We start from the raw sequence: 9,461 nt of genomic DNA on the forward strand, positions 1-9,461 counted from the left end.
TAAGCCTTCTCCTTTAAAAAAGGAAAAAGCTCTATGTCTTAATATTGGAATGAGACATGATTCCAGATGGAGAATCCGAGATACAAGTAGGAATGAAGAGAAAGAAAGTGAAATATAAATAGATATTGACCTTATGAAATGAAAACGTTCTGTGGAGTAAAAGACTAGGGCTACTAGAGTATGGAACAATAGTAGTAGTTACGCAGTCTTGCCCGAGGTGAGACGTGGTTGGGATTGTAGCCCTCTACGAAGCTCAGCTCACTCGGGAAGAGAAAAGACTCAGTCTAGACTCTAGACTGCTCCACAGGCAGGCGGACATTTCTAGGGTAGCCCTAACAGAATAGAAACAGTGTACCACTTCCAAAGCAGTTTAAAAAAAAAATGAACAGGGGCACCTGGGTGGCTCAGTTGGTTAAGTGACTGCCTTCGGCTCAGGTCATGATCCTGGAGTCCCGGGATCGAGTCCCACATCGGGCTCCCTGCTCAGCTGGGGGTCTGCTTCTCCCTCTGACCCGCTTCCCTCTCGTGCTCTCTGTCTCTCATTCTCTCTCTCAAATAAATAAATAAAATCTTTAAAAAAAAAAAATGAACAAAAAATTATCCAAAAGAAGGTAGAGGAAAAAAAGGTAAGACAAGTAAATGAATCCAAATACATCATTAATTACAATCAGCGTATTAAACCACCTTTTTTTTTTTAAAACTCAGTCTGATGCTATTTTTAAAAGAAGCCTAAACTCAAAGAAAGATTGCAAGTAAAGGGATTAGAGAAGCTCTACGAAGAGATGCGTGGGTGGCTCAGTCAGTTAAGCGTCTGCCTTCGGCTCAGGTCATGATCCCAGGGTGCTGGGATCGAGTCCCGTGTCGGGCTACCTGCTCAGTGGGGAGCCTGCTTCTCTCTCTGCCTCTGCTGTTCCCCCTGCTCGTGCTCTCTCTCAAATACATAAGTAAATAAAATCTGAACAGAAAAAGGAAAGCTCTGTGAAGCTCAGAACCAACAAAGGAAGCCGAAGTGGCTGGGGTAATGTCAGACGGGGAGACTTTGGGCTGGAAGTGTGATTAGCTACATGGTGTGCCCCGCAGCCCCGGGGTGTCACCTGCCGCACATGGAAATGCTAAGTGGTGCGACCACTTTGGAGAATTGGACTACGTGCACACGCCATGACCAGCAATTCCGCCAATAGTGTCCAAGGGAACTGTTGCACAGTGTACCAGGGACTGGGACCGGGACCGGGGTGCTTTTAGGAGCGTGGTTCATTAACAGCACACGTGCACGCACTGCTCGTGCACTTGCATGCACACACACTAAAACACGGAAGAAAGGGAGTATGAGCCATTTGTGTGAAGTTCCAAACGGGCAGAGTGGAACAGGGTACTCTCTAAGGGTCGGCACATGGATGGTAGAGACGGTGCAGACAAGCAAGGTGATGGCCCTCAGCATCAGGCTTGCTTGCAGTCAGCTCAGGGAAGGGGCCTTTTGAGGTACTGATAATGTTCTTTAAAAGCTTCGCTTGACTGGCGGGAATACCTTTTATTCTCTGTCCATTCATTTTATACACTTTTTTGGTATATATGCTATATCTCACATGCATTCTTTTTTTAAAGATTTTGTTTGTTTATTTGACAGAGAGCCCAAGCAGGGGGAGCAGCAGAGGGAGAAGCAGGCTCCCCACGGAGCAGGGAGCCCAATGCAGAACTCGAAGCGGGGCTCAATGCCAGGACCCTGGGATCATGACCTGAGCCGAAGGCAGACGCTTAACCGACTGAGCCACCCAGGCGCCCCTCACACGCATACATCTTTAAGGAGAGAAATCTCCAGCATTCACAACCTAAATTACTCGGGAAGTGTGAAGTGGGATTTTTTTAAACGGCCACATCTGCAGTTTTGCTACAGTGGTCCGGGTTAGAACAGTGAGGGTGAAGAGAAAAACCGTTCAAGCTACGTGGGAAAAATACCAACAACCGATGAATGAATGAGTTCCATTTTCATCAGTAGTAAACACTGCCAAGACAGGTTTTTTCCCGAGTGCTTAGGAAACAGAAATGTCAGTCTTCTTGCTTATCGTCCATCATCAGGGCCAGACGTTTTTGGGCTTCTGATACCAAGTGTTGACTGTGCACAGATCTTTGCCGGAGGAACTAGTAGGGAAAGCTCCCGAGCAAGAGGAGCCGTGGTGGGAGCCCGGAGAGGGGTGGGAGAATCAGGGCTTCATTTGGCAGGATCTCAGACCAGGAGGGCTTTATTCTTGTGTGAAGTCCATGGCCACACTGGCTTGAAGGACACAGGTCCCTTTGGTCTCCCCAACTGCTGTGCTTAGCTCCCCTAGGAGCCTGCGCACCCCCAGGTGGGAGCTGTCGGCACGAGGGGGAAGGGCAAGGGGCAAGCCAGCTGAGGGAACAGTGACTTCAAGCCCAGTCAGCCCCCCAGGCTCGCCGTCACATCTGAGCAGCCATGACTGTGTCACATCCAGCCCTCGCTGCAGACGTGTGGGGAGCAAGGGTATTTTGAGCTGGGCACACTGCCACCGTGCTTGAAGTTGAGGTTCCACGAGAAAGGAAGAAGGGTCGAAAAGAGTCCTGGGAAGGCAGCCAGCAGGATGCAGGAAGAAGCGGTGAGCAAAGAAACGGGTAAACATTGCAAAAATCAGTAATTGACTAACCTCTAACAGGACTGACAAGGACACAAGTTACGAATATTAGGAATGCAGTAAGGCAAACCTGGCGACCCCACAGACCTCAGAAGGACAATAAGGGGATACTGTAGATATCCACATCAATTTGAAAAGTTGATGAAATGGTCCAGTTCCTTGAAAAGCACGACTACCACCATTCACCCAAGATGAAATAGGTAACTTGCATAGCCATAACTACTAAGGATATTGAATTCGTGATTTTAAAAGTTTATTATTTATTAAAGTCCTCTCCACACCCAGTGTGGGGCTGGAACTCACGACCCCAAGATGAAGAGTCATGCTCTGCTGAGTCAGCCAGGCACCCCCTGAATTCATGATTTTAAGCCCCCTGTGATCCAGGTGGGGGGGGATGTTGGTGGAGAGGTAGACACATAGATCAATGGAAAAGAGTAGGGAACTCAAGTTGCCCCAAACAAGTACGGCCAACTCATTTTTGACAAAGGTGCAGAACGAGCTCACGGGAGGCAGGATAGGCTTCAGCAGATGGTGCTGGAGTGATTGGATATCCATAGGCCAAAAAAAGAACCCCCAACCTAAAGCCCAGCCAGACAATATACAGAAATTAAAGTGGGTCATAGGTGTAAATGTGAAGTGTAAAACTATAAAAACTTTTAGGAGAAAATCTTCAGGACCTAGAACTTGGTGACGAGTTCTTGAACACAAGACCCAGAAGCACATCCATAAAGAAAAAAAATAAATTTGACTTAACCAAAATAAAAAGCTTTTCTCCAACAAAAACTCTATTAAGAAAATGAAAAGTTACAGACTAAATTGCAAGCCCCATATCTGATAAAGGACTCAAATCTAGGATATATAAAGAACTTTCACAACAGAAGGAAGGAGGGAGGGAGGGAGGAAGGAAGGAAGGAAGGAAGGACGAACGGAAGGACCCAATTGGAAAATGGGCAAGAGAAACATTTCACAGAACAGGGTATATAAATGGCAAATAAACACATGAGAGATGTTCAGCATCAGCATCACTGGCCGTTACGGAAATGCAAATAAAGACCATGATAAGACATCATTACACACCTATTAGGACAGCTTAAGTAAAAAATACCAAATGCTGGCAAAGATGTAGAGAAGCTGAATCTCTAGTACATTGTTGGTGGGACTGTCAATGATATAGTTATTCTGGAAAATAGTTTGGCAGTTTCTTAGGAAACCAGCATACGCTTACCGTATAACCCAGCAACCACACCCCTCCTGGGCATTTATTCCAGAGAAATAAAGACTGTCTACACAAATGTTCATAACCGCTTTCTTTATGATCACTAAAAGCTAGGAAAAAACAATGTCCTATGTGTTACTGCTTATTGAATGCTAGATAATTTGCATTTCTTGTCCAGGATACGTCAGTTAAAACAAAAGAGCCCCCATCTCTAGTTCAGTGGAGGTTTCCAAGTCATTATCAGATGAAAACCATGGTCTTCATATAATTTCCCATCCTTCATTTTGGAATTAAAATATTACACAAAAATGGGTGAAATAAGTATGGTAATAAATTTCTGACATACGGGAAACAGTGTACGAGGGCATTCCTTCGGTTGGTCCTGTACTTTAGGGAGTAATGGAGTGGAAAATTAAGTTTTTATTCTGTGAAGAAACAGACCAACCACGAAATGTCCTTCAATAGGTGCCCCGTTAAACCGCTGCATCTGTACCGTGGAATACTACTCAGCAATAAAAAGGAACACAACCGTTGATTAAAGCGGATAGCTTGGGTGAAGCTCAGGGGCATTACACTGAGTGAAGCAGACACATACATAACTTTATATATAAAGATCACGTCCCGTACAATTCCCTATCTGTAATATCCTTGAAATGGCAAAATCCTAGACCCGGGGAACAGATCCATGGGTGCAGGGGTTAGGAATGGTAGGGGCAAGTGTGACTATGTATAAAGGGGTAGCTGAGGGAGCTCTTGGAGGGGATAGAATAGTTCTTGGTTGCATTGGTGATGACACAAATCTGTGTATGTGATAAACTGGGAGCGGGCTGTGCACACATTGTGCCGACGTCAGGATCCTGGGTTTGATACTCTGCCGTTTAGGAAGGGGCAGCCGTCGGAGGAGGCTGGGTGAGTGGGACACAGGACTGCTCTGTATTACCTTTTTAACTGCCTCTGAATCTATATTTATTTCAAAATAAAAAGTTTTGAGATGTTTTCAGCAGTGAACAAAGAATGGTAAAACATGGTAATAAATTGTGTATTTAAAAAAAGTATTTTAAAAATAAGACACAGTAAGTTTTCTAGAGTCCTGTGACATCAGATTTTCAGCGTTGGTCACAGCAAGTCTTGGCCTTGGTTGCAGGGGCAGGGTGTGGGCTCTCAGGCCCCAGCAGCCCCCTTGTCACAGGGCTGAGGGAATGAGCAAGGACTAGTGCCCACCTCTGTGGTTGGAGGAAGCCTTCATGTGCCCATTGCTCCCCAGCTCACCAGGCACTTCTCCAGGACAGCCCCGACTGACCTCCCAACACTTCAGGTCCCTCCTGCTTGAAATCCTTGGGGACATCTGGCCTCCGGGTCATCTCTGGAGAGGTGTCAGGCCTGGGTTGTTCAGCAACAGCCCTTCCCCAGCAGAGGACAGGAGGACAGGACCTGCTGGCCCAGAGACCAAGGCTTGGTGCCTTTGGGTAAAGGGTGCAGCAAGAGGGCCGGGAGGAAGTTGTACCTGGGATCGCGGGGATAGGCCCCCAGGGGCTGGTACAGGGCCTGTACCACGGTGAGGAACAGCAGGCTTGGGGTCAGAGAGAGTGCACAGCCCCTAAAGTTACAAGGCGAAATTCTGTCTAGCCCAGCAGGCTGCAGTCAAGAGTTTGAAGGCACCCAGTTTGGGCAAGTCTAGTCCCCTGGAGTCTGCCTATCCTCCCAGTCAAGTCCCTTGTTGGGGTGCATGCTTCTGCTCACCACCTTTGGGGCTCTAGTGTGAGATGCCTGCTCACCTGCATTCAGGGGCCCCTCTGTGGAGCTCTGAGCCATGTCCAGGGTTAGCTGCAAGCTTGCCCACCCCTATAAGAGCTGGGGATTCAGATCTGCTCCCTGAGCACCTACCTCGCGCGGGGCACCGCACTAGGGGCTGATGATGCGGCTGTGAATCCGATGATCTCCTGCCCTCCCGGAGCTGACCTCCCGGTGGTGGGAGGCGAGCCCCTCCCTCAGACCAGCCTGGAAGACCTCGCTTCCCCTAGAGCCGTCTGGCTGGGCATTACAGTGGGTCATCGTGAGTGCTGGGACCTGGGGCCTCAAGGGCCCTGCGAGTCCACCCAGCCTGGAGACTGCATGGACAAGGCTCGGGCAGCCTCATTTCCCCACTTCTTCCTATGGCCGCTGGGGGGCAGCAGAAGACACCGACCCGAGGCCCCTGGAAGGGAGTGTGGGTCGGCGCAGCCCGTTTTCCCGCCGCTCAAGTGGGTCTTCCGTAATGCGCATCACCCCACCAGAGAAAGCGGTCTGTCCTTCCCCATGGGGCCTGTGTCATTTAGGCGGCTGATATGAAAGATGATCCCGAGTGGCGCTCCGTCGGCGTGAAACCCAGAACAGTGGGGGCCGTGTCCTAGGAGAGCTGCGGCACCTCCTGCCCCCCCCCCCCCCCGCTGGCCTTACTCAGGTTCCAGGCACCAGGCCCTCCACTCTGGGGGCAGCACCAGCCCTGTCCAGTCACAGGCAGCCTCAGGCCTCCTGTGGGAGGGTCTGCACCTGTGGGAGGCATCTGTGGACAGAATACCCAGGGATGTGGACCCTCTGTCGTCTGCCTGGGACGGTCAGGGCCCCTTAGCCCCTAAGCCAGACCTCACGTGGCATCCTCGGAGCCTGTCCTGAGCACCTCTTGTTGGAGCCAAGCTCCCAAGATGCCTGTTGTCCCAGGGGCCATCCAGGTGGCATAGGGGGGCTCACCCCCCTTGATGGGCCTGGATGGGCATCAGTGGGCGTTCCGCATGAGCGCGCATGCCGGGTCCTAAGGCTGCTTCCCTCCCTGGCTCAGGCCCGGCCTCAGGGCCTCTGGCGGCCGTGGGCTGGGCAGGGGTGGCCAAGCAGAGTTTCCCGGCCAGCCTGCCCCTTCTCTATGTATTTACTGGTTTTCCCTAAATGTTCCCATTACTCAGGCCTCTGGTCGGCACTGAGACAGAAATAAATCCCACAAGGCAGCCCAGCCAGAAGCCGGGAATCCAATTCCCCATCAAAGGCCGGAAGAGGCGCCTGCGCAGAGCGTGCCAGACCACAGTGGCCCACACACCCCACATGGCCACAAATACGGCCACGCACACCCCCACGCGCACACACGTGTGCCCGCACGCACTCTCACACGCACACCCCTGCACGCACAGTGCCTCCCACCCACCCCTGCGCGTGCAGGCCCCCACATGTCCCCCCTGCACTCAGATGTGCCTCGTGCACGCACGTGCGATCACAAGTACGCACCCCCCAGCGCAGACTCAGTTGGTGCCCACGCTCCCTGACAGCTCGGCTTACACGCAGTTGTGACCACACACTCCGGGGTCACAAACTCAGTCATCCTCAACGCGCTGGTAGGCGAGACGAGCGGTGAGGGGGCAGGCGGCTGGGCAGCCCCCGTGAGCTCTGGAGGAGAGTAGCCTCATGGGAACACGGGCCAGGGCTGCCAGGGCTTCTGAATTTTTAAGAGAAACTGGAAAGCTGAGTTTTTATGTGAAATATCCTGATTTTTAAATGTTGGCTCAAGATGTTGAAAATACTGTGAGGGCCAAACCAAACACGTCCCCGGGCCAAATTCCACCCACAGGCGGCGTTCTCAGACCACAGGTCCACATAGACACACACACACACACACACACAAATAGACACACACGTATACACAGACACACATGCAAACAAATACAAACAGGCACACCGATACACAATACAGTCACACAGGTAGACACGTGCAAATGGACATCCACGTCCATATACACGTACACACAGACACAGGTACGTGATCGGGTAGATCCACTGACTGACACAGTCAGACGGACACAACAGCCACATATATGAACAGACACACACATATACATACATAAATACAAATAAATAGACACCAGTATACATACGCTAATACAAATAGACACACCCAGCAGCCCCACACGCATCCCTTTGTCTCACTGATGTGGGTGAGCTTGGTGGGGGAGCAGAGCCTGCCCGTGTGGCCTCTGGGCAGTTCACATCAAGGCCGTCCCCTGACTGATACGTGCTGGGGAGAGGGTTCCCAGGAGAGGGTCTCCAGCCGAGGGGACCGCGAGGAGCAGGGGCAAGGCCTCGGGAGCTGAAGAGTTTGCAGCCAGAGGTCCTGGAGCTCTGGGAAGGGAGCGTGGGGTGGCCACAGGCCTGCCCTGCCCTGCCCTGCCCTGCCCCCCATCCTCCAGCCGGGCGGGCCTTGTCCCCTCCTCCTCCCCATTGGGAAACAAAGCCAGCAGGACCCCATGGGGGCTGCTCATCTGCAGAGCTCCCCACAGCCCCCACCCCAGTGTTTCCGTCTGAGAAATGTGATCGGAAGCCTTTAGGGGAATTGAAACCTCTCTATGTCCCCTAAAACTGCTGGGGGGGGGGGGAAGGGGGCCTAAACAGTAGGCGCATAATTAATGCAGCCGCCTTCCTTCCCCTCACCCACAGATTTGGAAAGCCGAGGCCAAAATGGAAGGCTGGAATCTGGTCTTCTGCCTCTTCTGCCTCCCAGACCCTGGCCCCTCTACTCCATCCCCAGCCCTTGGACGGGGAGGAGCGCAGAATCCACGCCCACCACCTCTCGGCCCCCACAGCCTGCATGACTGTGACACTGAAGGAGGAGGGAACCTGTCACTGGGGATGTCCTGGCCTTGTGTCCTAGGGGCCCACTAAGGAGCAGGATGCTGTGTGCTGAGCCCACACAGGCCAGGAGACCTGGACAAGGGCCTGACCTCAGAGGAGAAGCTGAGGCTCAGAGAGGGAAGGCAGCTTGCCCAGGATCACACAGCACACCCGGGAGCCAGCCAGGGTCCAGGCCCCTGCCTGGCTCTGGAGTCCCCTCCTCTGCCCAAGAGGAGGCTCTTCTGCCCCAGCCAGGGCTTGTTGCCGTTGGCCATGGGAACCTCAGGCTGGGATCATTCTGGAATTGGCTGAGGAGGCATGAGGGTCAAGCAGCTGGGCCCATCCCAGTCCATGTGCAGGAGTTGCGCAGCAAGCCCCACGGCTCCTGACCGACCCCTCTGATGGACCCCATCCCCCGACCCCGGCCAGATCTCTTCTAACAACCAAGGCAGAGCCTGGACCCTCTCAGGCCCCTGGGCAGGGTCATGGCCCCTCACACATCATCAGAGCAGGGCTGTGTCCCCCTTAAGACCCCCTAGGGCAGGGTCATGTCCCTTCTGAACTTCCAGAGAACTCAGTCTCCTTTCCCCTGTGTCTGTGCTGTTCCCTCCCACCTCCCTAGGGTGAGGGCAGAAGGGTGAGGCTGTCACAGCCTGCCCACTCTGGGTGGGCGTGCGGGGCCCAGCTGCATCTTTGTTCTCAACAGGCTTGCAGGTTGAGGGTGGACAGAGCCATCTGATGCCCCTTGCCCCTTGGAGGCCCCATTCTGAGCTGGGATCTATGATCTCACCCAGCCTTGGGGCCTGGCCTTGGGTTCCAGAGGCCCCCAGCGGGAGGTACATTCCTTCCAAGGGTTTTCAGAGGTTCCTCTCCCAGTCAGAGCTGAGGGAAGACCGGTCAGAGAGGGCAGGGCCTGTTCACATGCCCAAGACAGGTGGGAGCTGAGGCCCGCCTTACTGGCCCCACTTGGA

The sequence above is a fragment of the Mirounga leonina genome, unplaced genomic scaffold (assembly GCF_011800145.1).
Source record: "Mirounga leonina isolate KUSES-001 unplaced genomic scaffold, KU_Mleo_1.0 Mir_94, whole genome shotgun sequence".
NCBI classification, from domain to species: Eukaryota; Metazoa; Chordata; class Mammalia; order Carnivora; family Phocidae; genus Mirounga; species Mirounga leonina.